The 4,793-nt window shown below is 44.8% G+C and overlaps 1 pseudogene; it reads left to right on the top strand.

The window, feature by feature from the left end:
* Positions 1 to 1,436: 1,436 nt before the first annotated feature.
* Positions 1,437 to 1,616, top strand: LOC139278763 (U2 spliceosomal RNA; annotated as a pseudogene).
* Positions 1,617 to 4,793: the final 3,177 nt, after the last annotated feature.

The raw sequence follows: 4,793 nt of genomic DNA, 5'->3' as shown, positions 1-4,793 counted from the left end.
CTGTTAAAAACAGGGGCCAGTTTTATGGTTTGAGTTGTTCTAATCTTCGCGCCAAATCAGCTCAGGATTCTTTGTTTAAATTTGGCGGTCTGGACTTCTCTTTATAACATTTAGCCGGGCTCGTTAAAAGTTAATATGTCTTGGGTGGGTTGCATTCCTAAATCTATTTCCTGATGGAAATATTAGCTTGGTAATTGCAATGTCCTTTTGTGCTTGGTTTTTCGCATACAGACTGTAGTTGGCCCTTTGTGATGTATATGCTGAAATAGTTTTCCAGATTCGGGTTGATGGTTAGCTATCTCTGGGTAATTCGTTGCAATGTTAATGTCTCTTGTGGAGAAGGATTCTCGAATACCCATTTCTCCAGACAAGTTATGTTAGTCTTAACACCCAGACATCCTCAATAATCAAGTTGTCTCCTGTTAGTTCTTTTAGGCCCGCTTACAGCCTTAAGTTTGTCTTTTAAAAGTCCACAATTCGATTAAAGTTCGTAGTTTCTTCCATAAGCACTTTAGGGTTCCAAACTTTCCGGTAGACAGTCCCAAATTAAATTTCCTTTCAAACGAGCCCAAACACTGTGGGAGGGGGGGGTTCTTGTGAATTTTGCATCCTTTCACCGTATCCTGAGAATTAATTTTTTTTGCAATGACATCGTCAAAATTACATTAACTGGGTGATGTACCTCTTTTGTGGGATCTTGATGTTCCCAAAATGGCTGCCACATTTTTCTACAAAACAGACACTGCTTTTGAGAAAAGAATTCTGTGAAGCATTTTGAAATGTTTTGATGTGACAAGGTGTTATAGAATAATATAGGGCTGTAATTTGGGGCCCCTACGGGGCGCATATTGTTGCTTAATTGTAACTCCATAGGGGCCATGCAAGTTCTGAGTTTAGACATGTGCTGCGCGATCCTCCGCCTCCCTGGGAAAAGGGTCTCCGCGGGCGGAGAGTTGGGCTATTTGCCCAACTCCTGTCCAACGAATGCCTGTGAAATTCTTACGCTTGGTGAGGACTACTTTTACCAATATAAGAGATTTTAATAACATAAAAATATTTTTTTTCCATTTATTTAAACATTAAAAACAATGTACAATAAGGTAAGGTTATTTTTTAGTCCCTTTAAAACATTCAAATTTATTTTTCAGAAAATAAAATTTTGTTTTAATTGTTTAATTATATTGTATTTTTATGAATTTTAAATATGTAATGTTTTTTTCATTTTATGTGTTATGCTAAATGTACTTTTTAAGCGATCACCAATCATTCTTATGAGAGTTCCGTACGTAGGTATAAGCATGACGAGGGATCCCTCTTCTTTGATTGGTTGGGCCCGCCCACATGATCCCAGGGGCGTTTGCGAACCGCCTGCGACCCTGGAATACATGGGCCTCTACGCAGGCCTACGCATTAAAAAGTATTTCTCGATGTATTTAAGAGCAGTAATCGCCTTTTGGCTAAGATCAAGTGTAGTATCTGTTCTTATCAGTTTAATATCCCCTATGGGGACATGATATTGAATTGATTTTTGGACAGGGAGCTGGATCAGGGGCATGCCCCGTCCACTCCATGCACCGACCTGGTATTGCAATATTTCCAGGAACGGTGCAACTTCGCCTCTCGGCCTTTTGGCCTAAGATCAAACACATTGGCGCAAAGTGATCTTTGGCGTTAGAGTTGATCTGGAACGAAATTGGATTTAAAAAAAAAAATTAAGAGCAGTAATCTGGTGCCGTTTTATTAATACAGCTGAAAATGGGGTTATCACAAAAAATAAGCATTTTTAATATGTCCCGTCTTCCACCTGTGAGTAACGTGATTTAAAAATCACTGAAAATGAATTTTAAAAAACTATATTGAACCATTTTCTCATTTAATTGATGTGCACTAAGTTTCTTAGTAAATTAAATATTTTTTTGAAATGAAAAGTCTATTAAAAAGTGCTTACTAGCACCTTGTTGAGTGTGAGCATCGAAGCACTGACCACACTCGACCAGTTCCATTGGGCGGGCGACATTGTTCGCATGCCTGACACAAGACTCCCAAATCAAGCGCTCTACTCGGAACTCCTACACGGCAGGCGAGCTCCAGGTGGACAGAGGAAAAGTTTCAAGGACACCCTCAAAGCCTCCTTGATAAAGTGCAGCATCCCCACCGACACCTGGGAGTCCCTGGCCAAAGACTGCCCTAAGTGGAGGAAGTGCATCCGGGAGGGCGCTGAGCACCTCGAGTCTCGTCGCCGAGATCATGCAGAAATCAAGCGCAGGCAGCGGAAAGAGCGTGCGGAAAACCAGTCCCACCCACCCTTTCCCTCAACGACTGTCTATCCCACCTGTGACAGGGACTGTAATTCCCATATTGGACTGTTCAGTCACCTAAGAACTCACTTTTAGAGTGGAAGCAAGTCTTCCTCGATTGCGAGGGTCTGCCTATGATGATAAGATGACTAGTATCGATGCGCCTCAGAAAATGAGTCCAATTTGATGAGCGTTCCTGAACCAGCGCAGTCGGGGGAATGTCGCAATGCCGACCGCCGGGGGTGGGGGGGTGGGGGTGGCTGTGTGAACGGTTTTGTGAGTGGAGGCCTGATCCGGGCGAAGGGAAGCTTGACCCAGTTCCCACGAAAAAATCACGGAAAAAGCAAATGTTAGTGGTTCTGGGCGTAACTCGCTATGTAAGAAATTCCCCGATTGTTTGCGCTGGTTTGGCCTACTCTGTCTGGATTGCGTTGATACGACTGGTGTAAAGGAGCTAAAGCTCGATGCAGTTATATGTAAACAGCTGCAATCCACACGTCTTCCTTATATGCAGTGTACACTGCGGTCTCGCTGCCCTTCCAAATGCTTCACTGTGCATGAAGCGCTTTGGGACTTTTCCAACAAAACATGACAAGGGTCTAGATAAACACAAGTATTTATTTTTTTCCTTATCTATATGCTGACTGCATGCCAAAGTACATAACGCGATACAAATGTTGCATATACATTATGCCTGAGCACTGCCATTTAATTTTCCTTGTCAGATTCCCCAAGTGAGTGTCTGCTAACATTGAATGTACCAGTAAAAATGCATAAAAGGAAATCAATTGAGTTAATTCACTGGAAGACCAATTTACCCGGGTAAATGTTGCTCTTGTCTTCTGTAGAAGTACAAATTGAGAAGCCTGCCAGATTCTGTGGGGGCAATTTGAGATAAATGTGATAATGTACTTTTTGTTATAGGGCTAGAGTTCATTTTAATACAAATCAACTGTCAATGAATGTTACTGCGCAGTGCAAATCAGCTCTATTCAGCTGAATTTCACTGTTAAAACACATATTGCCATAGTGGCAATTTCTCACCGGCGTCAAGGTTGTCCACATTGGCTCTGTTTAAGAAGTGGTCAATGCCTCGATGCTGGGGACGATGGCCTGAGAGAGAACGCTGATGTTGGTGCACCTATGCTGCCCAATGAATTGGCAGGATTTTGCGGAGGCAGCATTGGTGGTACTTCTCCAGTACTTTGAGGTGTCTACTGTACATAATCCATGTCTCTGAAACATATAGGAGGGCGGGTATCACTGCTGCTCTGTAGAACATGAGCGTGGTGCCGGGTTTGAGATCCTGGTCTTCGCAAACTCTTTTCCTGAGGCAACCGAAGACTGCACTGGCACACTGAAGGCAGTGTCGGATTTCGTCATCGATGTCTGTCCTTGCTGATAGTGGGCTCCCAAAGTATGGGAAGTCTCGATCAGCCCCTATGGACGGGCCACATTGTCCATATGCCCAATACTAGACTCCCAAAATACGCACTCTACTCCGAGCCCCGTCACGACAGGCGAGTCCCAGGAGGGCAGAGAAAACTCTTCAAGAACACCCTCAAAGCCTCCTTGAAAAAAATGCAACATCCCCACCGACTCTTGGGAATCCCTGGCCCAAGACTGCCCAAAGTGGAGGAGAAGCATCCGAGAAGGCGTCGAACACCTCGAGTCTCTTCACAGGGAGCGCGCGGAAGCCAAGTACAAACAGCGGAAGTAGTGTACGACAAATCAAGCACCCCACCCACCCCTCCCTCCGACTACAGTCTGCCCCACCTGTGACAGAGATGGTAGAAATCGCATCGGTCTCATCCGTCACCTTAGAACTCATTTTAGTGTGGGAGCAAGTCATCCTCGACTCCGCGGGACTGCCTAAGAAGAAGATGAGAAGCTTAGGAAGTGAACTGAAATAAAGTGACACGGTTGATTTGAAGAGATCGTGCATGTATGGGCGGGCACAGGAGGCATGCCGGTTCCCACACTGGAGAGGCAGTCAACGAGCATTGTTGGCATCTCCCTCCGTCACCAGCTTTCGCTCTGTCCAGTGAGCAATGTGGCCACATACTCTGTGCACCCATCGCATGAAACTACAGGACGTGATAGAGTATATAGAGATAAACTATTTCCTCTGGAGGGGACATCCGCAACAAAGGGGATTAGTCTTAACATTAGAGCGAAGCCATTCAGAGGTGATGGCAGGAAGCACTTCTTCACATAAAGGGTAGTGGAAATCTGGAACTCTCTCCCCCCAAAAAAAGCTGCTGGGGCTGGGGATCAGTTGATCATTTCTAAACTGAGATTGATAGATTTTTGTTGGGTCAGGTTAATAAGAGATATGGAACCAGGGCGGGTAGATGGAGTTAAGATACAGATCAGCCATGATTTAACTGAGTGGCGGAACAGGCTCAAGGGGCTGAATGGCCTCCTCCTGTTCCTATGTCTGTAAGGGGAGGGAAATTGCGTAGAATCCCGTTTCGGAGGTCGGTAACAGCCGCG

The sequence above is a fragment of the Pristiophorus japonicus genome, chromosome 1, assembly GCF_044704955.1.
Source record: "Pristiophorus japonicus isolate sPriJap1 chromosome 1, sPriJap1.hap1, whole genome shotgun sequence".
Lineage (NCBI taxonomy): Eukaryota > Metazoa > Chordata > Chondrichthyes > Pristiophoridae > Pristiophorus > Pristiophorus japonicus.
This window is presented reverse-complemented; position numbering and strand designations above follow the sequence as displayed.